The following is a 23,062-nucleotide window of genomic DNA, read 5'->3' as shown; positions in this document are numbered from 1 at the left end:
AGTGTGACTGAGAGAGTGAGAGAGTGTGACTGAGAGAGTGAGAGAGTGAGTGACTGAGAGTGAGTGAGAGTGAGTGTGACCGAGAGAGTGAGAGTGTGACCGAGAGAGTGAGAGAGTGTGACCGAGAGAGTGAGAGAGTGTGTGACTGAGAGTGAGTGAGAGCGAGTGTGACTGAGAGTGAGTGAGAGTGAGTGTGACTGAGAGTGAGTGTGACTGAGTGAGAGAGTGTGACCGAGAGAGTGAGAGAGTGTGACCGAGAGAGTGAGAGAGTGTGCCGAGAGAGTGAGAGAGTGTGTGACTGAGAGTGAGTGAGAGAGTGTGTGACTGAGAGTGAGTGAGAGAGTGTGTGACTGAGAGTGAGTGAGAGTGTGTGACTGAGAGTGAGTGAGAGTGAGTGTGACTGAGAGTGAGTGAGAGTGAGTGTGACTGAGTGAGAGAGTGTGACTGAGAGAGTGAGAGAGTGTGACTGAGAGAGTGAGAGAGTGAGTGACTGAGAGTGAGTGAGAGTGAGTGTGACCGAGAGAGTGAGAGTGTGACCGAGAGAGTGAGAGAGTGTGACCGAGAGAGTGAGAGAGTGTGTGACTGAGAGTGAGTGAGAGCGAGTGTGACTGAGAGTGAGTGAGAGTGAGTGTGACTGAGAGTGAGTGTGACTGAGAGAGTGAGAGAGTGTGACTGAGAGAGTGAGAGAGTGTGACAGAGAGTGAGAGAGTGAGTGACTGAGAGTGAGTGAGAGTGAGTGTGACTGAGAGAGTGAGAGAGTGTGACTGAGAGAGTGAGAGAGTGAGTGACTGAGTGAGTGAGAGTGAGTGTGATTGAGACTGAGAGTGACTGAGAGTGAGAGAGTGTGACTGAGAGTGAGAGAGTGTGACTGAGACTGAGAGTGAGAGAGAGTGACTGAGAGTGAGAGAGAGTGAGTGTGACTGAGACTGAGAGTGACTGAGAGTGAGAGAGTGTGACTGAGAGTGAGAGAGTGTGACTGAGAGTGAGAGAGTGTGACTGAGAGTGAGAGAGTGTGACTGAGAGTGAGAGAGTGTGACTGAGAGTGAGAGAGAGTGACTGAGAGTGACTGAGAGTGAGAGAGAGTGACTGAGAGTGAGAGAGTGTGACTGAGAGTGAGAGAGAGTGAGTGTGACTGAGACAGAGTGAGAGAGAGTGACTGAGAGTGAGAGAGAGTGACTGAGAGTGAGAGAGTGTGACTGAGAGTGAGTGAGAGTGAGTGACTGAGTGAGAGAGTGTGACTGAGAGTGAGAGAGTGTGACTGAGAGTGAGAGAGTGTGACTGAGAGTGAGAGAGAGTGACTGAGAGTGAGAGAGAGTGACTGAGAGTGAGAGAGTGTGACTGAGAGTGAGACAGAGTGAGAGAGAGTGACTGAGAGTGAGAGAGAGTGACTGAGAGTGAGAGAGAGTGACTGAGAGTGAGAGAGAGTGACTGAGAGTGAGAGAGAGTGACTGAGAGTGAGAGAGTGTGACTGAGAGTGAGTGAGAGTGAGTGACTGAGTGAGAGAGTGTGACAGAGAGTGAGAGAGTGTGACTGAGAGTGAGAGAGTGTGACAGAGAGAGTGAGAGAGTGTGACTGAGAGAGTGTGAGAGTGAGTGACAGAGTGAGAGTGAGTGACTGAGAGTGCGAGTGAGTGACTGAGAGTGAGAGAGTGTGACAGAGTGAGAGAGAGTGACTGAGAGTGAGTGTGACTGAGAGTGAGAGTGTGACTGAGTGAGAGAGAGTGACTGAGAGTGAGAGTGAGAGTGACTGAGAGTGAGAGAGTGTGACTGAGAGTGAGAGAGAGTGAGTGTGACTGAGAGTGAGAGAGAGTGAGTGTGACTGAGAGTGAGTGTGACTGAGAGTGAGAGAGAGTGACTGAGTGAGAGAGAGTGACAGAGTGAGAGAGAGTGAGTGTGACTGAGACTGAGAGTGAGAGAGTGTGACTGAGAGTGAGAGAGAGTGACTGAGAGTGAGAGTGACTGTGAGAGAGAGTGACTGAGAGTGAGAGAGTGTGACTGAGAGTGAGAGAGAGTGAGTGTGACTGAGAGTGTGAGAGTGACTGAGAGTGTGAGAGAGTGACTGAGAGTGAGAGAGAGTGACTGAGAGTGAGAGAGTGTGACTGAGAGTGAGAGAGTGTGACTGAGAGAGTGAGAGAGTGTGACTGAGAGAGTGAGAGAGTGTGACTGAGAGTGAGTGTGTGACTGAGAGAGTGAGAGAGTGTGACTGAGAGAGAGTGAGAGTGAGTGACTGAGAGTGAGAGAGTGTGACTGAGAGTGAGAGAGAGTGAGAGTGAGTGACTGAGAGTGAGAGTGACTGAGAGTGAGAGTGACTGAGAGTGAGAGTGACTGAGAGTGAGAGTGACTGAGAGTGAGAGAGAGAGTGTGACTGAGAGTGAGAGAGTGTGACTGAGAGTGAGAGAGTGTGACTGAGAGTGAGAGAGAGTGAGAGAGACTGACTGAGTGAGAGAGAGTGACTGAGAGTGAGAGAGTGTGACAGAGTGAGAGAGAGTGAGTGTGACTGAGACTGAGAGTGACTGAGAGTGAGAGAGAGTGACTGAGAGTGACAGAGTGAGAGAGTGTGACTGAGTGAGAGAGAGTGAGTGTGACTGAGACTGAGTGTGACTGAGAGTGAGAGAGTGTGACTGAGAGTGAGAGAGTGTGACTGAGAGTGAGAGAGTGTGACTGAGAGTGAGAGAGAGTGACTGAGAGTGAGAGAGTGTGACTGAGAGTGAGAGAGAGTGAGTGTGACTGAGAGTGAGAGAGAGTGAGTGTGACTGAGACTGAGAGTGAGAGAGAGTGACTGAGAGTGAGAGAGAGTGACTGAGAGTGAGAGAGAGTGAGTGACTGAGAGTGAGAGAGTGTGACTGAGAGAGTGAGAGAGTGTGACTGAGAGAGTGAGAGAGTGTGACTGAGAGAGTGAGAGAGTGTGACTGAGAGAGTGAGAGAGTGTGACTGAGACTGAGAGTGAGTGTGAGAGAGTGTGACTGAGAGTGAGAGAGTGTGACTGAGAGTGAGAGAGTGTGACTGAGAGTGAGAGAGAGTGACTGAGAGTGAGAGAGAGTGAGTGTGACTGAGACTGAGTGTGACTGAGACTGAGAGTGAGTGAGAGTGAGAGTGAGTGAGAGTGAGAGAGAGTGAGTGACTGAGAGTGAGAGTGAGTGAGTGTGACTGAGAGTGAGTGAGAGTGAGTGTGACTGAGAGTGAGTGCGAGTGAGTGTGACTGAGAGTGAGTGAGAGTGAGTGTGACTGAGAGTGAGTGAGAGTGAGTGTGACTGAGAGTGAGTGAGAGTGAGTGTGACTGAGTGAGTGAGAGTGAGTGACTGAGAGTGAGTGAGAGTGAGTGTGACCAAGAGAGTGAGAGAGTGTGACCGAGAGAGTGAGAGAGTGTGACCGAGAGAGAGTGAGAGAGTGTGACCGAGAGAGAGTGAGAGAGTGTGTGACTGAGAGTGAGTGAGAGTGAGTGTGACTGAGTGAGAGAGTGTGACCGAGAGAGTGAGAGAGTGTGACCGAGAGAGTGAGAGAGTGTGACCGAGAGAGTGAGAGAGTGTGACCGAGAGAGTGAGAGAGTGTGTCCGAGAGAGTGAGAGAGTGTGACTGAGAGAGTGAGAGAGTGAGTGACTGAGAGTGAGTGAGAGTGAGTGTGACTGAGAGAGTGAGAGAGTGTGACCGAGAGAGTGAGAGAGTGTGACCGAGAGAGTGAGAGAGTGTGACCGAGAGAGTGAGAGAGTGTGACCGAGAGAGTGAGAGAGTGTGACCGAGAGAGTGAGAGAGTGTGACCGAGAGAGTGAGAGTGTGACCGAGAGAGTGAGAGAGTGCGTGACTGAGAGTGAGTGAGAGTGAGTGTGACTGAGAGTGAGTGAGAGTGAGTGTGACTGAGAGTGAGTGAGAGTGAGTGTGACCGGGAGAGTGAGAGAGTGTGACCGAGAGAGTGAGAGAGTGTGACCGAGAGAGTGAGAGTGTGTGTGACTGAGAGTGAGTGAGAGAGTGTGTGACTGAGAGTGAGTGAGAGAGTGTGTGACTGAGAGTGAGTGAGAGAGTGTGTGACTGAGAGTGAGTGAGAGTGAGTGTGACTGAGAGTGAGAGTGAGTGTGACTGAGAGTGAGTGAGAGTGAGTGTGACTGAGAGTGAGTGAGAGTGAGTGACTGAGAGTGAGTGAGAGTGAGTGTGACCGAGAGAGTGAGAGAGTGTGACCGAGAGAGTGAGAGAGTGTGACCGAGAGAGAGTGAGAGAGTGTGACCGAGAGAGAGTGAGAGAGTGTGTGACTGAGAGTGAGTGAGAGTGAGTGTGACTGAGAGAGTGAGAGAGTGTGACTGAGAGAGTGAGAGAGTGTGACCGAGAGAGTGAGAGAGTGTGACCGAGAGAGTGAGAGAGTGTGACCGAGAGAGTGAGAGAGTGTGTCCGAGAGAGTGAGAGTGTGACTGAGAGAGTGAGAGAGTGAGTGACTGAGAGTGAGTGAGAGTGAGTGTGACTGAGAGAGTGAGAGAGTGTGACTGAGAGAGTGAGAGAGTGAGTGACTGAGAGTGAGTGAGAGTGAGTGTGACCGAGAGAGTGAGAGAGTGTGACCGAGAGAGTGAGAGAGTGTGACCGAGAGAGAGAGTGAGTGTGACTGAGAGTGAGTGTGACTGAGTGTGACTGAGAGTGAGTGAGAGTGAGTGTGACTGAGAGTGAGTGTGACTGAGAGAGTGAGAGAGTGTGACCGAGAGAGTGAGAGAGTGTGACCGAGAGAGTGAGAGAGTGTGACCGAGAGAGTGAGAGAGTGTGACCGAGAGAGAGTGAGAGAGTGTGACCGAGAGAGAGTGAGAGAGTGTGTGACTGAGAGTGAGTGAGAGTGAGTGTGACTGAGAGAGTGAGAGAGTGTGACCGAGAGAGTGAGAGAGTGTGACCGAGAGAGTGAGAGAGTGTGACCGAGAGAGTGAGAGAGTGTGTGACTGAGAGTGAGTGAGAGAGTGTGTGACTGAGAGTGAGTGAGAGAGTGTGTGACTGAGAGTGAGTGAGAGTGTGTGACTGAGAGTGAGTGAGAGTGAGTGTGACTGAGAGTGAGTGAGAGTGAGTGTGACTGAGAGAGTGAGAGAGTGTGACTGAGAGAGTGAGAGAGTGTGACTGAGAGAGTGAGTGACTGAGAGTGAGTGAGAGTGAGTGTGACCGAGAGAGTGAGAGTGTGACCGAGAGAGTGAGAGAGTGTGACCGAGAGAGTGAGAGAGTGTGTGACTGAGAGTGAGTGAGAGCGAGTGTGACTGAGAGTGAGTGAGAGTGAGTGTGACTGAGAGTGAGTGTGACTGAGTGAGAGAGTGTGACCGAGAGAGTGAGAGAGTGTGACCGAGAGAGTGAGAGAGTGTGCCGAGAGAGTGAGAGAGTGTGTGACTGAGAGTGAGTGAGAGAGTGTGTGACTGAGAGTGAGTGAGAGAGTGTGTGACTGAGAGTGAGTGAGAGTGTGTGACTGAGAGTGAGTGAGAGTGAGTGTGACTGAGAGTGAGTGAGAGTGAGTGTGACTGAGTGAGAGAGTGTGACTGAGAGAGTGAGAGAGTGTGACTGAGAGAGTGAGAGAGTGAGTGACTGAGAGTGAGTGAGAGTGAGTGTGACCGAGAGAGTGAGAGTGTGACCGAGAGAGTGAGAGAGTGTGACCGAGAGAGTGAGAGAGTGTGTGACTGAGAGTGAGTGAGAGCGAGTGTGACTGAGAGTGAGTGAGAGTGAGTGTGACTGAGAGTGAGTGTGACTGAGAGAGTGAGAGAGTGTGACTGAGAGAGTGAGAGAGTGTGACAGAGAGTGAGAGAGTGAGTGACTGAGAGTGAGTGAGAGTGAGTGTGACTGAGAGAGTGAGAGTGTGACTGAGAGAGTGAGAGAGTGAGTGACTGAGTGAGTGAGAGTGAGTGTGATTGAGACTGAGAGTGACTGAGAGTGAGAGAGTGTGACTGAGAGTGAGAGAGTGTGACTGAGACTGAGAGTGAGAGAGAGTGACTGAGAGTGAGAGAGAGTGAGTGTGACTGAGACTGAGAGTGACTGAGAGTGAGAGAGTGTGACTGAGAGTGAGAGAGTGTGACTGAGAGTGAGAGAGTGTGACTGAGAGTGAGAGAGAGTGACTGAGAGTGACTGAGAGTGAGAGAGAGTGACTGAGAGTGAGAGAGTGTGACTGAGAGTGAGAGAGAGTGAGTGTGACTGAGACAGAGTGAGAGAGAGTGACTGAGAGTGAGAGAGAGTGACTGAGAGTGAGAGAGTGTGACTGAGAGTGAGTGAGAGTGAGTGACTGAGTGAGAGAGTGTGACTGAGAGTGAGAGTGTGACTGAGAGTGAGAGAGTGTGACTGAGAGTGAGAGAGAGTGACTGAGAGTGAGAGAGAGTGACTGAGAGTGAGAGAGTGTGACTGAGAGTGAGACAGAGTGAGAGAGAGTGACTGAGAGTGAGAGAGAGTGACTGAGAGTGAGAGAGAGTGACTGAGAGTGAGAGAGAGTGACTGAGAGTGAGAGAGTGTGACTGAGAGTGAGTGAGAGTGAGTGACTGAGTGAGAGAGTGTGACAGAGAGTGAGAGAGTGTGACTGAGAGTGAGAGAGTGTGACAGAGAGAGTGAGAGTGTGACTGAGAGAGTGTGAGAGTGAGTGACAGAGTGAGAGTGAGTGACTGAGAGTGCGAGTGAGTGACTGAGAGTGAGAGAGTGTGACAGAGTGAGAGAGAGTGACTGAGAGTGAGTGTGACTGAGAGTGAGAGTGTGACTGAGTGAGAGAGAGTGACTGAGAGTGAGAGTGAGAGTGACTGAGAGTGAGAGAGTGTGACTGAGAGTGAGAGAGAGTGAGTGTGACTGAGAGTGAGAGAGAGTGAGTGTGACTGAGAGTGAGTGTGACTGAGAGTGAGAGAGAGTGACTGAGTGAGAGAGAGTGACTGAGAGTGAGAGAGAGTGAGTGTGACTGAGACTGAGAGTGACTGAGAGTGAGAGAGTGTGACTGAGAGTGAGAGAGAGTGACTGAGAGTGAGAGTGACTGTGAGAGAGAGTGACTGAGAGTGAGAGAGTGTGACTGAGAGTGAGAGAGAGTGAGTGTGACTGAGAGTGTGAGAGTGACTGAGAGTGAGAGAGAGTGACTGAGAGTGAGAGAGTGTGACTGAGAGTGAGAGAGTGTGACTGAGAGTGAGAGAGTGTGACTGAGAGAGTGAGAGAGTGTGACTGAGAGAGTGAGAGAGTGTGACTGAGAGTGAGTGTGTGACTGAGAGAGTGAGAGAGTGTGACTGAGAGTGAGAGTGAGAGTGAGTGACTGAGAGTGAGAGTGACTGAGAGTGAGAGTGACTGAGAGTGAGAGTGACTGAGAGTGAGAGTGACTGAGAGTGAGAGTGACTGAGAGTGAGAGTGACTGAGAGTGAGAGTGACTGAGAGTGAGAGAGAGAGTGTGACTGAGAGTGAGAGAGTGTGACTGAGAGTGAGAGAGAGTGACTGAGAGTGACTGAGAGTGAGAGAGACTGACTGAGTGAGAGAGAGTGACTGAGAGTGAGAGAGTGTGACAGAGTGAGAGAGAGTGAGTGTGACTGAGACTGAGAGTGACTGAGAGTGAGAGAGAGTGACTGAGAGTGACAGAGTGAGAGAGTGTGACTGAGTGAGAGAGAGTGAGTGTGACTGAGACTGAGTGTGACTGAGAGTGAGAGAGTGTGACTGAGAGTGAGAGAGTGTGACTGAGAGTGAGAGAGAGTGACTGAGAGTGAGAGAGTGTGACTGAGAGTGAGAGAGAGTGAGTGTGACTGAGAGTGAGAGAGAGTGAGTGTGACTGAGACTGAGAGTGAGAGTGACTGAGAGTGAGAGAGAGTGACTGAGAGTGAGAGAGAGTGAGTGACTGAGAGTGAGAGAGTGTGACTGAGAGAGTGAGAGAGTGTGACTGAGAGAGTGAGAGAGTGTGACTGAGAGAGTGAGAGAGTGTGACTGAGAGAGTGAGAGAGTGTGACTGAGACTGAGAGTGAGTGTGAGAGAGTGTGACTGAGAGTGAGAGAGTGTGACTGAGAGTGAGAGAGTGTGACTGAGAGTGAGAGAGAGTGACTGAGAGTGAGAGAGAGTGAGTGTGACTGAGACTGAGTGTGACTGAGACTGAGAGTGAGTGAGAGTGAGAGTGAGTGAGAGTGAGAGAGAGTGAGTGACTGAGAGTGAGAGTGAGTGACTGAGAGTGAGAGAGTGTGACTGAGAGTGAGAGAGTGTGACTGAGAGAGTGAGAGAGTGTGACTGAGAGAGTGAGAGAGTGTTACTGAGACTGAGAGTGACTGAGAGTGAGAGAGTGTGACTGAGAGTGAGAGAGTGTGAGTGAGAGTGAGAGAGTGTGAGAGTGAGAGAGTGTGAGTGAGAGTGAGAGAGTGTGAGTGAGAGTGAGAGAGAGTGACTGAGAGTGAGTGAGAGTGAGTGTGACTGAGAGAGTGAGAGAGTGTGACCGAGAGAGTGAGAGAGTGTGACCGAGAGAGTGAGAGAGTGTGACCGAGAGAGTGAGAGAGTGTGACCGAGAGAGTGAGAGAGTGTGACCGAGAGAGTGAGAGAGTGTGACCGAGAGAGTGAGAGAGTGTGTGACTGAGAGTGTGTGAGAGTGAGTGTGACTGAGAGTGAGAGTGTGACTGAGAGTGAGTGAGAGTGAGTGTGACTGAGTGAGTGAGAGTGAGTGTGACCGAGAGAGTGAGAGAGTGTGACCGAGAGAGTGAGAGAGTGTGACCGAGAGAGTGAGAGAGTGTGTGACTGAGAGTGAGTGAGAGAGTGTGTGACTGAGAGTGAGTGAGAGTGAGTGTGACTGAGAGTGAGTGAGAGTGAGTGTGACTGAGAGTGAGTGAGAGTGAGTGTGACTGAGAGTGAGTGAGAGTGAGTGTGACTGAGAGTGAGTGGGAGTGAGTGTGACTGAGAGTGAGTGAGAGTGAGTGTGACTGAGAGTGACTGAGAGTGAGTGAGAGTGAGTGACTGAGAGTGAGTGAGAGTGAGTGTGACCGAGAGAGTGAGAGAGTGTGACCGAGAGAGTGAGAGAGTGTGACCGAGAGAGAGTGAGAGAGTGTGACCGAGAGAGAGTGAGAGAGTGTGTGACTGAGAGTGAGTGAGAGTGAGTGTGACTGAGAGAGTGAGAGAGTGTGACCGAGAGAGTGAGAGAGTGTGACCGAGAGAGTGAGAGAGTGTGACCGAGAGAGTGAGAGAGTGTGACTGAGAGAGTGAGAGAGTGAGTGACTGAGAGTGAGTGAGAGTGAGTGTGACTGAGAGAGTGAGAGAGTGTGACCGAGAGAGTGAGAGAGTGTGACCGAGAGAGTGAGAGAGTGTGACCGAGAGAGTGAGAGAGTGTGACCGAGAGAGTGAGAGAGTGTGTGACTGAGAGTGAGTGAGAGAGTGTGTGACTGAGAGTGAGTGAGAGTGAGTGTGACTGAGTGTGACTGAGAGTGAGTGAGAGTGAGTGTGACTGAGAGTGAGTGAGAGTGAGTGTGACTGAGAGTGAGTGAGAGTGAGTGTGACTGAGAGTGAGTGAGAGTGAGTGTGACTGAGAGTGAGTGAGAGTGAGTGACTGAGAGTGAGTGAGAGTGAGTGTGACCGAGAGAGTGAGAGAGTGTGACCGAGAGAGTGAGAGAGTGTGACCGAGAGAGAGTGAGAGAGTGTGACCGAGAGAGTGAGAGAGTGTGACCGAGAGAGTGAGAGAGTGTGACCGAGAGAGTGAGAGAGTGTGACCGAGAGAGAGAGTGAGTCTGAGTGTGAGTGAGAGTGAGTGTGACTGAGAGTGAGTGTGACTGAGAGAGTGAGAGAGTGTGACCGAGAGAGTGAGAGAGTGTGACCGAGAGAGTGAGAGAGTGTGACCGAGAGAGAGTGAGAGAGTGTGACCGAGAGAGAGTGAGAGAGTGTGACCGAGAGAGAGTGAGTGTGTGACTGAGAGTGAGTGAGAGTGAGTGTGACTGAGAGAGTGAGAGAGTGTGACCGAGAGAGTGAGAGAGTGTGACCGAGAGAGTGAGAGAGTGTGACCGAGAGAGTGAGAGAGTGTGTGACTGAGAGTGAGTGAGAGAGTGTGTGACTGAGAGTGAGTGAGAGAGTGTGTGACTGAGAGTGAGTGAGAGTGAGTGTGACTGAGAGTGAGTGAGAGTGAGTGTGACTGAGAGTGAGTGAGAGTGAGTGTGACTGAGAGAGTGAGAGAGTGTGACTGAGAGAGTGAGAGAGTGTGACTGAGAGAGTGAGAGAGTGAGTGAGTGAGAGTGAGTGTGACTGAGAGAGTGAGAGAGTGTGACTGAGAGAGTGAGAGAGTGAGTGACTGAGAGTGAGTGAGAGTGAGTGTGACCGAGAGAGTGAGAGAGTGTGACCGAGAGAGTGAGAGAGTGTGACCGAGAGAGTGAGAGAGTGTGACCGAGAGAGTGAGAGTGTGACCGAGAGAGTGAGAGAGTGTGTGACTGAGAGTGAGTGAGAGCGAGTGTGACTGAGAGTGAGTGAGAGTGAGTGTGACTGAGAGTGAGTGTGACTGAGAGAGTGAGAGAGTGTGACTGAGAGAGTGAGAGAGTGTGACAGAGTGAGAGAGAGTGACTGAGAGTGAGTGAGAGTGAGTGTGACTGAGAGAGTGAGACTGAGAGAGTGAGAGAGTGTGACTGAGAGAGTGAGAGAGTGAGTGACTGAGTGAGTGAGAGTGAGTGTGATTGAGACTGAGAGTGACTGAGAGTGAGAGAGTGTGACTGAGAGTGAGAGAGTGTGACTGTGACTGAGAGTGAGAGAGAGTGACTGAGAGTGAGAGAGAGTGAGTGTGACTGAGACTGAGAGTGACTGAGAGTGAGAGAGTGTGACTGAGAGTGAGAGAGTGTGACTGAGAGTGAGAGAGTGTGACTGAGAGTGAGAGAGTGTGACTGAGAGTGAGAGAGAGTGACTGAGAGTGAGAGAGAGTGACTGAGAGTGAGAGAGAGTGACTGAGAGTGAGAGAGTGTGACTGAGAGTGAGAGAGAGTGAGTGTGACTGAGACAGAGTGAGAGAGAGTGACTGAGAGTGAGAGAGAGTGACTGAGAGTGAGAGAGTGTGACTGAGAGTGAGTGTGAGTGACTGAGTGAGAGAGTGTGACTGAGAGTGAGAGAGTGTGACTGAGAGTGAGAGAGTGTGACTGAGAGTGAGAGAGAGTGACTGAGAGTGAGAGAGTGTGACTGAGAGTGAGAGAGAGTGAGTGTGACTGAGACAGAGTGAGAGAGAGTGACTGAGAGTGAGAGAGAGTGACTGAGAGTGAGAGAGTGTGACTGAGTGAGTGAGAGTGAGTGACTGAGTGAGAGAGTGTGACAGAGAGTGAGAGAGTGTGACTGAGAGTGAGAGAGTGTGACTGAGAGTGAGAGAGAGTGACTGAGAGTGAGAGAGAGTGACTGAGAGTGAGAGAGAGTGACTGAGAGTGAGAGAGTGTGACTGAGAGTGAGAGAGAGTGAGTGTGACTGAGACAGAGTGAGAGAGAGTGACTGAGAGTGAGAGAGAGTGACTGAGAGTGAGAGTGTGACTGAGAGTGAGTGAGAGTGAGTGACTGAGTGAGAGAGTGTGACAGAGAGTGAGAGAGTGTGACTGAGAGTGAGAGAGTGTGACAGAGAGTGAGAGAGTGTGACTGAGAGAGTGTGAGAGTGAGTGACAGAGTGAGAGTGAGTGACTGAGAGTGCGAGTGAGTGACTGAGAGTGAGAGAGTGTGACTGAGAGTGAGAGAGAGTGACTGAGAGTGAGTGTGACTGAGAGTGAGAGTGTGACTGAGTGAGAGAGAGTGACTGAGAGTGAGAGTGAGAGTGACAGAGTGAGAGAGTGTGACTGAGAGTGAGAGAGAGTGAGTGTGACTGAGAGTGAGAGAGAGTGAGTGTGACTGAGAGTGAGTGTGACTGAGAGTGAGAGAGTGAGAGAGAGTGACTGAGTGAGAGAGAGTGACTGAGAGTGAGAGAGAGTGAGTGTGACTGAGACTGAGAGTGACTGAGAGTGAGAGAGTGTGACTGAGAGTGAGAGAGAGTGACTGAGAGTGAGAGAGAGTGACTGAGAGTGAGAGAGAGTGACTGAGAGTGAGAGAGAGTGACTGAGAGTGAGAGAGTGTGACTGAGAGTGAGAGAGAGTGAGTGTGACTGAGACTGAGAGTGACTGAGAGTGAGAGAGAGTGACTGAGAGTGAGAGAGAGTGACTGAGAGTGAGAGAGTGTGACTGAGAGTGAGTGAGAGTGAGTGACTGAGAGTGAGAGAGTGTGACTGAGAGTGAGAGAGTGTGACTGAGAGAGTGAGAGAGTGTGACTGAGAGAGTGAGAGAGTGTGACTGAGAGAGTGAGAGAGTGTGACTGAGAGAGTGAGAGTGTGACTGAGAGAGTGAGAGAGTGTGACAGAGAGTGAGAGAGTGTGACTGAGAGAGTGAGAGAGTGTGACTGAGAGTGAGTGACTGAGAGTGAGAGAGAGTGACTGAGAGTGAGAGTGAGTGACTGAGAGTGAGAGTGACTGAGAGTGAGAGTGACTGAGAGTGAGAGTGACTGAGAGTGAGAGAGAGTGAGAGTGAGAGAGAGTGAGTGTGACTGAGAGTGAGAGTGACTGAGAGTGAGAGAGAGTGACTGAGAGTGAGAGAGAGTGAGAGAGAGTGACTGAGAGTGAGAGAGAGTGACTGAGTGAGAGAGTGTGACAGAGTGAGAGAGAGTGAGTGTGACTGAGACTGAGAGTGACTGAGAGTGAGAGAGAGTGACTGAGAGTGACAGAGTGAGAGAGTGTGACTGAGTGAGAGAGAGTGAGTGTGACTGAGACTGAGTGTGACTGAGAGTGAGAGAGTGTGACTGAGAGTGAGAGAGAGTGACTGAGAGTGAGAGAGTGTGACTGAGAGTGAGAGAGAGTGAGTGTGACTGAGAGTGAGAGAGAGTGAGTGTGACTGAGACTGAGAGTGAGAGAGAGTGACTGAGAGTGAGAGAGAGTGACTGAGAGTGAGAGAGAGTGACTGAGAGTGAGAGAGTGTGACTGAGAGTGAGAGAGTGTGACTGAGAGAGTGAGAGAGTGTGACTGTGACTGAGAGAGTGAGAGAGTGTGACTGAGACTGAGAGTGAGTGTGAGAGAGTGTGACTGAGAGTGAGAGTGTGACTGAGAGTGAGAGTGTGACTGAGAGTGAGAGTGTGACTGAGAGTGAGAGAGTGTGACTGAGAGTGAGAGAGAGTGAGTGTGACTGAGACTGAGAGTGAGTGAGAGTGAGAGAGAGTGAGTGAGAGTGAGAGAGAGTGAGTGACTGAGAGTGAGAGTGAGTGACTGAGAGTGAGAGTGAGTGACTGAGAGTGAGAGAGTGTGACTGAGAGAGTGAGAGAGTGTGACTGAGAGAGTGAGAGAGTGAGAGAGTGTGACTGAGACTGAGAGTGAGTGAGAGTGAGAGAGTGTGACTGAGAGTGAGAGAGTGTGAGTGAGAGTGAGAGAGTGTGAGTGAGAGAGTGAGAGAGTGTGAGTGAGAGTGAGAGAGTGTGAGTGTGAGTGAGAGTGAGAGAGTGTGAGTGAGAGAGTGTGACTGAGAGTGAGAGTGAGTGACTGAGAGTGAGAGTGAGTGACTGAGAGTGAGAGAGAGTGAGTGTGACTGAGAGTGAGAGAGTGAGTGTGACTGAGACTGAGAGTGAGTGAGAGTGAGAGAGTGTGACTGTGAGTGAGAGTGAGAGAGTGTGACTGAGAGTGAGTGTGACCGAGAGTGAGAGAGTGTGACTGAGAGTTAGACTGAGAGTGAGAGAGTGTGACTGAGAGTGAGAGTGAGTGAGTGTGACTGAGAGTGAGAGAGTGAGTGTGACTGAGACTGAGAGTGAGTGAGTGTGACTGAGTGACTGAGACTGAGAGTGAGTGAGTGAGAGAGTGTGACTGAGAGAGTGAGAGAGTGTGACTGAGAGAGTGAGAGTGTGACTGAGAGAGTGAGAGAGTGTGACTGAGAGAGAGAGAGTGAGACTGAGAGTGAGTGACTGAGAGTGAGAGTGTGACTGAGAGTGAGAGAGTGTGACTGAGAGTGAGAGAGTGTGACTGAGAGTGAGAGAATGTGACTGAGAGTGAGAGAGTGTGACTGAGTGAGAGAGTGTGACTGAGAGTGAGAGAGTGTGACTGAGAGTGAGAGAGTGTGACTGAGAGAGAGAGAGTGTGAGTGAGAGAGTGTGAGTGTGAGTGAGAGAGTGTGAGTGAGAGAGTGAGAGAGTGTGAGAGAGTGTGAGTGAGAGAGTGAGAGAGTGTGAGTGAGAGAGTGAGAGAGTGTGAGTGAGAGAGTGTGAGTGAGAGAGTGTGAGTGAGAGAGTGTGAGTGAGAGAGTGAGAGAGTGTGAGTGAGAGAGTGAGAGAGTGTGAGTGAGAGAGTGAGAGAGTGTGAGTGAGAGAGTGAGAGAGAGTGAGAGAGTGTGAGTGAGAGAGTGTGAGTGAGAGAGTGTGAGTGAGAGAGTGAGAGAGTGTGAGTGAGAGAGTGAGAGAGTGTGAGTGAGAGAGTGAGAGTGTGAGTGAGAGAGTGAGAGAGTGTGAGTGAGAGAGTGAGTGTGAGTGAGAGAGTGAGAGAGTGTGAGTGAGAGAGTGAGAGAGTGTGAGTGAGAGAGTGTGTGAGAGAGTGACTGAGAGAGTGTGAGAGTGTGACTGAGAGAGTGTGAGAGTGTGACTGAGAGAGTGAGAGTGTGACTGAGTGAGAGAGAGAGTGTGACTGAGACAGAGAGAGAGAGAGAGAGTGTGACTGAGACTGAGAGTGAGAGAGTGTGACTGAGACTGAGAGGGTGTGACTGAGAGTGACAGTGAGTGAGAGAGTGTGACTGAGTGAGTGAGAGAGTGTGACTGAGTGAGTGAGAGAGTGTGACTGAGTGAGAGTGTGTGTGAGAGTGTGACTGAGTGAGTGAGAGAGTGTGACTGAGAGTTAGACTGAGAGTGAGAGAGTGTGACTGAGAGTGAGAGTGAGTGTGACTGAGACTGAGAGTGAGTGAGTGTGACTGAGAGTGAGTGTGACTGAGACTGAGAGTGAGTGAGTGTGACTGAGTGACTGAGACTGAGAGTGAGTGAGTGAGAGAGTGTGACTGAGAGAGTGAGAGAGTGTGACTGAGAGAGTGAGAGAGTGTGACTGAGAGAGTGAGAGTGTGACTGAGAGAGTGAGAGAGTGTGACTGAGAGAGAGAGAGTGTGACAGAGAGAGAGAGTGAGACTGAGAGTGAGTGACTGAGAGTGAGAGTGAGTGACTGAGAGTGAGAGTGTGACTGAGAGTGAGAGAGTGTGACTGAGAGTGAGAGAGTGTGACTGAGAGTGAGAGAGTGTGACTGAGTGAGAGAGTGTGACTGAGAGTGAGAGAGTGTGACTGAGAGTGAGAGAGTGTGACTGAGAGAGTGTGACTGAGTGAGAGAGTGTGACTGAGAGTGAGAGAGTGTGACTGAGAGTGAGAGAGTGTGACTGAGAGAGTGTGTGAGTGAGAGAGTGAGAGAGTGTGAGTGAGAGAGTGAGAGAGTGTGAGTGAGAGAGTGAGAGAGTGTGAGTGAGAGAGTGAGAGAGTGTGAGTGAGAGAGTGAGAGAGTGTGAGTGAGAGAGTGTGAGTGAGAGAGTGTGAGAGAGTGTGAGTGAGAGAGTGTGAGTGAGAGAGTGAGAGAGTGTGAGTGAGAGAGTGAGAGAGTGTGAGTGAGAGAGTGAGAGAGTGTGAGTGAGAGAGTGAGAGAGTGTGAGTGAGAGAGTGAGAGAGTGTGAGTGAGAGAGTGAGAGAGTGTGAGTGAGAGAGTGAGAGAGTGTGACTGAGAGAGTGTGAGTGAGAGAGTGTGAGAGAGTGTGAGTGAGAGAGTGTGAGTGAGAGAGTGAGAGAGTGAGAGAGTGTGAGTGAGAGAGTGAGAGAGTGTGAGTGAGAGAGTGAGAGAGTGTGAGTGAGAGAGTGAGAGAGTGTGAGTGAGAGAGTGTGAGTGAGAGAGTGAGAGAGTGTGAGTGAGAGAGTGAGAGAGTGTGAGTGAGAGAGTGTGAGTGAGAGAGTGTGAGAGTGTGACTGAGAGAGTGTGAGAGTGTGACTGAGAGAGTGTGAGAGTGTGACTGAGAGAGTGTGAGAGTGTGACTGAGACAGAGAGAGAGAGAGAGAGTGTGACTGAGAGTGAGAGAGTGTGACTGAGAGTGAGAGGGTGTGACTGAGAGTGAGTGAGAGTGACAGTGAGTGACTGAGTGAGTGAGAGAGTGTGACTGAGTGAGTGAGAGAGTGTGACTGAGTGAGTGAGAGAGTGTGACTGAGTGAGAGTGTGTGTGAGAGTGTGACTGAGTGAGTGAGAGAGTGTGACTGAGTGAGTGAGAGAGTGTGACTGAGTGAGAGTGTGTGTGAGAGTGAGACTGAGTGAGTGAGAGAGTGTGACTGAGTGAGAGAGAGTGTGACTGAGTGAGAGAGAGAGTGTGACTGAGACAGAGAGAGAGAGAGAGAGTGTGACTGAGACAGAGAGAGAGAGAGAGAGTGTGACTGAGACTGAGAGTGAGAGAGTGTGACTGAGAGTGAGAGGGTGTGACTGAGAGTGAGTGAGAGTGACAGTGAGTGAGAGAGTGTGACTGAGTGAGTGAGAGAGTGTGACTGAGTGAGTGAGAGAGTGTGACTGAGTGAGAGTGTGTGTGAGAGTGAGACTGAGTGAGTGAGAGAGTGTGACTGAGAGTGAGTGAGTGAGTGTGTGAGAGTGAGAGAGTGTGACTGAGAGTGACTGAGTGTGAGAGAGAGAGTGAGAATGTGACTGAGTGTGAGAGAGAGTGTGACTGAGAGTGAGAGAGTGTGACTGAGAGTGAGTGAGAGTGACTGAGTGAGTGAGAGAGTGTGACTGAGTGAGTGAGAGTGTGTGTGAGTGAGAGAGTGTGACTGAGTGTGAGAGAGAGAGAGAGAGAGTGTGACTGAGACTGAGTGAGTGAGAGTGACTGAGTGTGACTGAGACTGAGAGTGAGTGAGAGTGACTGAGACTGAGAGTGAGTGAGAGTGACTGTGTGACTGAGAGTGACTGAGACTGAGAGTGACTGAGACTGAGTGACTGAGACTGAGAGTGACTGAGACTGAGTGACTGAGACTGAGAGTGAGTGAGAGTGACTGAGTGTGAGAGAGAGTGAGAGAGTGTGACTGAGACTGAGTGAGTGAGAGTGACTGAGTGAGAGTGTGTGAGAGTGAGTGTGACTGAGTGAGTGAGAGTGAGAGAGTGTGACTGAGACTGAGTGAGTGAGAGTGACTGAGACTGAGAGTGAGTGAGAGTGACTGAGTGTGACTGAGACTGAGAGTGAGTGAGAGTGACTGAGACAGAGTGAGTGAGAGTGACTGTGTGACTGAGTGTGACTGAGACTGAGTGTGACTGAGACTGAGTGTGACTGAGACTGAGTGTGACTGAGACTGAGTGTGACTGAGACTGAGAGTGACTGTGTGACTGAGAGTGACTGTGACTGAGAGTGACTGAGACTGAGAGTGAGTGAGAGTGACTGAGTGTGAGAGAGTGAGTGAGAGTGACTGAGTGAGAGTGACTGAGTGAGTGTGTGAGAGAGTGTGACTGAGTGAGTGTGAGAGTGAGAGTGTGACTGAGACTGAGAGTGAGTGAGAGTGACTGAGTGTGACTGAGAGTGAGTGAGAGTGAGTGAGAGTGACAGACGGAGAGTGACTGAGACGGAGAGTGACTGAGACGGAGAGTGACTGAGACGGACTGAGTGTGAGAGAGTGTGACTGAGACTGAGTGAGTGAGAGTGACTGAGACTGAGTGAGTGAGAGTGACTGAGTGTGACTGAGACTGAGAGTGAGTGAGAGTGACTGAGTGTGACTGAGACTGAGAGTGAGTGAGAGTGACTGAGTGTGACTGAGACTGAGAGTGAGTGTGAGTGACTGAGTGTGACTGAGACTGAGAGTGACTGAGTGTGACTGAGACTGAGAGTGAGTGAGAGTGACTGAGACTGAGTGACTGAGTGTGACTGAGACTGAGAGTGAGTGAGAGTGACTGAGACTGAGAGTGAGAGAGTGTGACTGAGAGTGAGAGAGTGTGACTGAGAGAGTGAGAGAGTGTGACTGAGAGAGTGAGAGAGTGTGACTGAGAGAGTGAGAGAGTGACTGAGAGAGTGAGAGAGTGTGACTGAGAGAGTGAGAGAGTGTGACTGAGAGAGTGAGAGAGTGTGACTGAGAGTGAGTGAGAGAGAGTGACTGAGAGTGAGAGTGAGTGACTGAGAGTGAGAGTGACTGAGAGTGAGAGTGACTGAGAGTGAGAGTGACTGAGAGTGAGAGTGACTGAGAGTGAGAGTGACTGAGAGTGAGAGAGAGTGAGAGTGAGAGAGTGAGTGTGAGTGAGAGACAGTGACTGAGAGTGAGAGAGAGTGAGAGTGACTGAGAGTGAGAGAGAGTGACTGAGTGAGAGAGTGTGAAAGAGTGAGAGAGAGTGAGTGTGACTGAGACTGAGAGTGACTGAGAGTGAGAGAGTGTGACTGAGTGAGAGAGAGTGAGTGTGACTGAGACTGAGTGTGACTGAGAGTGAGAGAGTGTGACTGAGAGTGAGAGAGAGTGACTGAGAGTGAGAGAGTGTGACTGAGAGTGAGAGAGAGTGAGTGTGACTGAGAGTGAGAGAGAGTGAGTGTGACTGAGACTGAGAGTGAGAGAGAGTGACTGAGAGTGAGAGAGAGTGACTGAGAGTGAGAGAGTGTGACTGAGAGTGAGAGAGTGTGACTGAGAGAGTGAGAGAGTGTGACTGAGAGAGTGAGAGAGTGTGACTGAGACTGAGAGTGAGTGTGAGAGAGTGTGACTGAGAGTGAGAGAGTGTGACTGAGAGTGAGAGTGTGACTGAGAGTGAGAGAGTGTGACTGAGAGTGAGAGAGAGTGAGTGTGACTGAGACTGAGAGAGAGTGAGTGACTGAGAGTGAGAGTGAGTGACTGAGAGTGAGAGTGAGTGACTGAGAGTGAGAGAGTGTGACTGAGAGTGAGAGAGTGTGACTGAGAGAGTGAGAGAGTGTGACTGAGAGAGTGAGAGAGTGTGACTGAGAGAGTGAGAGAGTGAGAGAGTGTGACTGAGAGTGAGAGAGTGTGACTGAGACTGAGAGTGAGTGAGAGTGAGAGAGTGAGAGAGTGTGACTGAGAGTGAGAGAGTGTGAGTGAGAGTGAGAGAGTGTGAGTGAGAGTGAGAGAGAGTGAGTGTGAGTGAGAGTGAGAGAGTGTGAGTGAGAGAGTGTGACTGAGAGTGAGAGTGAGTGACTGAGAGTGAGAGTGAGTGACTGAGAGTGAGAGAGAGTGAGTGTGACTGAGAGTGAGAGAGTGAGTGTGACTGAGACTGAGAGTGAGTGAGAGTGAGAGAGTGTGACTGTGAGTGAGTGAGAGAGTGTGACTGAGAGTGAGTGTGACCGAGAGTGAGAGAGTGTGACTGAGAGTTAGACTGAGAGTGAGAGAGTGTGACTGAGAGTGAGAGTGTGACTGAGAGTGAGAGAGTGTGACTGAGAGTGAGAGAGAGTGAGTGTGACTGAGACTGAGAGAGAGTGAGTGACTGAGAGTGAGAGTGAGTGACTGAGAGTGAGAGTGAGTGACTGAGAGTGAGAGAGTGTGACTGAGAGTGAGAGAGTGTGACTGAGAGAGTGAGAGAGTGTGACTGAGAGAGTGAGAGAGTGTGACTGAGAGAGTGAGAGAGTGAGAGAGTGTGACTGAGAGTGAGAGAGTGTGACTGAGACTGAGAGTGAGTGAGAGTGAGAGAGTGAGAGAGTGTGACTGAGAGTGAGAGAGTGTGAGTGAGAGTGAGAGAGTGTGAGTGAGAGTGAGAGAGAGTGAGTGTGAGTGAGAGTGAGAGAGTGTGAGTGAGAGAGTGTGACTGAGAGTGAGAGTGAGTGACTGAGAGTGAGAGTGAGTGACTGAGAGTGAGAGAGAGTGAGTGTGACTGAGAGTGAGAGAGTGAGTGTGACTGAGACTGAGAGTGAGTGAGAGTGAGAGAGTGTGACTGTGAGTGAGTGAGAGAGTGTGACTGAGAGTGAGTGTGACCGAGAGTGAGAGAGTGTGACTGAGAGTTAGACTGAGAGTGAGAGAGTGTGACTGAGAGTGAGTGTGACTGAGACTGAGAGTGAGTGAGTGTGACTGAGAGTGAGAGAGTGAGTGTGACTGAGACTGAGAGTGAGTGAGTGTGACTGAGTGACTGAGACTGAGAGTGAGAGAGTGTGACTGAGAGTGAGAGAGTGTGACTGAGAGTGAGAGAGTGTGACTGAGAGTGAGAGAGTGTGACTGAGAGTGAGAGAGTGTGACTGAGTGAGAGAGTGTGACTGAGAGTGAGAGAGTGTGACTGAGAGAGAGAGAGTGTGAGTGAGAGAGTGTGAGTGAGAGAGTGAGAGAGTGTGAGTGAGAGAGTGAGAGAATGTGAGTGAGAGAGTGAGAGAGTGAGTGAGAGAGTGAGAGAGTGTGAGTGAGAGAGTGAGAGAGTGTGAGTGAGAGAGTGTGAGTGAGAGAGTGAGAGAGTGTGAGTGAGAGAGTGAGAGAGAGAGAGAGTGTGAGTGAGAGAGTGTGAGTGAGAGAGTGAGAGAGTGAGAGAGTGTGAGTGAGAGAGTGAGAGAGTGTGAGTGAGAGAGTGTGAGTGAGAGAGTGAGAGAGTGAGAGAGTGTGAGTGAGAGAGTGAGAGAGTGAGAGTGAGAGAGTGAGAGAGTGTGAGTGAGAGAGTGAGAGAGTGTGAGTGAGAGAGTGAGAGAGTGTGAGAGAGTGACTGAGAGAGTGTGAGAGTGTGACTGAGAGAGTGTGAGAGTGTGACTGAGTGAGAGAGAGAGTGTGACTGAGACAGAGAGAGAGTGTGACTGAGAGAGAGAGAGAGAGAGAGAGTGTGACTGAGACTGAGAGTGAGAGAGTGTGACTGAGAGTGAGAGGGTGTGACTGAGAGTGAGTGAGAGTGACAGTGAGTGAGAGAGTGTGACTGAGAGTGAGTGAGTGAGTGTGTGAGAGTGAGAGAGTGTGACTGAGAGTGACTGAGTGTGAGAGAGAGAGTGAGAGTGTGACTGAGTGTGAGAGAGAGTGTGACTGAGAGTGAGAGAGTGTGACTGAGAGTGAGTGAGAGTGACTGAGTGAGTGAGAGAGTGTGACTGAGAGTGAGTGAGAGTGTGTGTGAGTGAGAGAGTGTGACTGAGTGTGAGAGAGAGAGAGAGAGAGTGTGACTGAGACTGAGTGAGTGAGAGTGACTGAGTGTGACTGAGACTGAGAGTGAGTGAGAGTGACTGAGACTGAGAGTGAGTGAGAGTGACTGTGTGACTGAGAGTGACTGAGACTGAGAGTGACTGAGACTGAGTGACTGAGACTGAGAGTGACTGAGACTGAGTGACTGAGACTGAGAGTGAGTGAGAGTGAGAGAGTGTGACTGAGACTGAGTGAGTGAGAGTGACTGAGTGAGAGTGTGTGAGAGTGAGTGTGACTGAGTGAGTGAGAGTGAGAGAGTGTGACTGAGACTGAGTGAGTGAGAGTGACTGAGACTGAGAGTGAGTGAGAGTGACTGAGTGTGACTGAGACTGAGAGTGAGTGAGAGTGACTGAGACAGAGTGAGTGAGAGTGACTGTGACTGAGTGTGACTGAGACTGAGTGTGACTGAGACTGAGTGTGACTGAGACTGAGTGTGACTGAGACTGAGTGTGACTGAGACTGAGAGTGACTGTGTGACTGAGAGTGACTGTGACTGAGAGTGACTGAGACTGAGAGTGAGTGAGAGTGACTGAGTGTGAGAGAGAGTGAGTGAGAGTGACTGAGTGAGAGTGACTGAGTGAGTGTGTGAGAGAGTGTGACTGAGTGAGTGTGAGAGAGTGAGAGTGTGACTGAGACTGAGAGTGAGTGAGAGTGACTGAGTGTGACTGAGAGTGAGTGAGAGTGAGTGAGAGTGACAGACGGAGAGTGACTGAGACGGAGAGTGACTGAGACGGAGAGTGACTGAGACGGAGAGTGACTGAGAAGGAGAGTGACTGAGACGGACTGAGTGTGAGAGAGTGTGACTGAGACTGAGTGAGTGAGAGTGACTGAGACTGAGAGTGAGTGAGAGTGACTGAGTGTGACTGAGACTGAGTGAGTGAGAGTGACTGAGTGTGACTGAGACTGAGAGTGAGTGAGAGTGACTGAGAGTGAGAGAGAGTGACTGAGAGTGACTGAGAGTGACTGAGAGTGAGAGAGAGTGAGAGAGAGTGACTGAGAGTGAGAGAGAGTGACTGAGTGAGAGAGTGTGACAGAGTGAGAGAGAGTGAGTGTGACTGAGACTGAGAGTGACTGAGAGTGAGAGAGTGTGACTGAGTGAGAGAGAGTGAGTGTGACTGAGACTGAGTGTGACTGAGAGTGAGAGAGTGTGACTGAGAGTGAGAGAGAGTGACTGAGAGTGAGAGAGTGTGACTGAGAGTGAGAGAGAGTGAGTGTGACTGAGAGTGAGAGAGAGTGAGTGTGACTGAGACTGAGAGTGAGAGAGAGTGACTGAGAGTGAGAGAGAGTGACTGAGAGTGAGAGAGAGTGACTGAGAGTGAGAGAGTGTGACTGAGAGTGAGAGAGTGTGACTGAGAGAGTGAGAGAGTGTGACTGAGAGAGTGAGAGAGTGTGACTGAGACTGAGAGTGAGTGTGAGAGAGTGTGACTGAGAGTGAGAGAGTGTGACTGAGAGTGAGAGTGTGACTGAGAGTGAGAGAGTGTGACTGAGAGTGAGAGAGAGTGAGTGTGACTGAGACTGAGAGTGAGTGAGAGTGAGAGAGTGAGTGACTGAGAGTGAGAGTGAGTGACTGAGAGTGAGAGAGTGTGACTGAGAGTGAGAGAGTGTGACTGAGAGAGTGAGAGAGTGTGACTGAGAGAGTGAGAGAGTGTGAGTGAGAGAGTGTGACTGAGAGTGAGAGAGTGTGAGTGAGAGTGTGAGTGAGAGTGAGAGAGTGTGAGTGTGAGTGAGAGTGAGAGAGTGTGAGTGAGAGAGTGTGACTGAGAGTGAGAGTGAGTGACTGAGAGTGAGAGAGAGTGAGTGTGACTGAGAGTGAGAGAGTGAGTGTGACTGAGACTGAGAGTGAGTGAGAGTGAGAGAGTGTGACTGTGAGTGAGAGTGAGAGAGTGTGACTGAGAGTGAGTGTGACCGAGAGTGAGAGAGTGTGACTGAGAGTTAGACTGAGAGTGAGAGAGTGTGACTGAGAGTGAGAGTGAGTGTGACTGAGACTGAGAGTGAGTGAGTGTGACTGAGAGTGAGAGAGTGAGTGTGACTGAGACTGAGAGTGAGTGAGTGTGACTGAGTGACTGAGACTGAGAGTGAGTGAGTG

Source organism: Chiloscyllium punctatum, chromosome 45 (assembly GCF_047496795.1).
Source record: "Chiloscyllium punctatum isolate Juve2018m chromosome 45, sChiPun1.3, whole genome shotgun sequence".
Taxonomy (NCBI): Eukaryota; Metazoa; Chordata; class Chondrichthyes; order Orectolobiformes; family Hemiscylliidae; genus Chiloscyllium; species Chiloscyllium punctatum.
The sequence above is the reverse complement of the archived record's forward strand: the minus strand, read 5'-3'. Positions refer to the sequence as shown.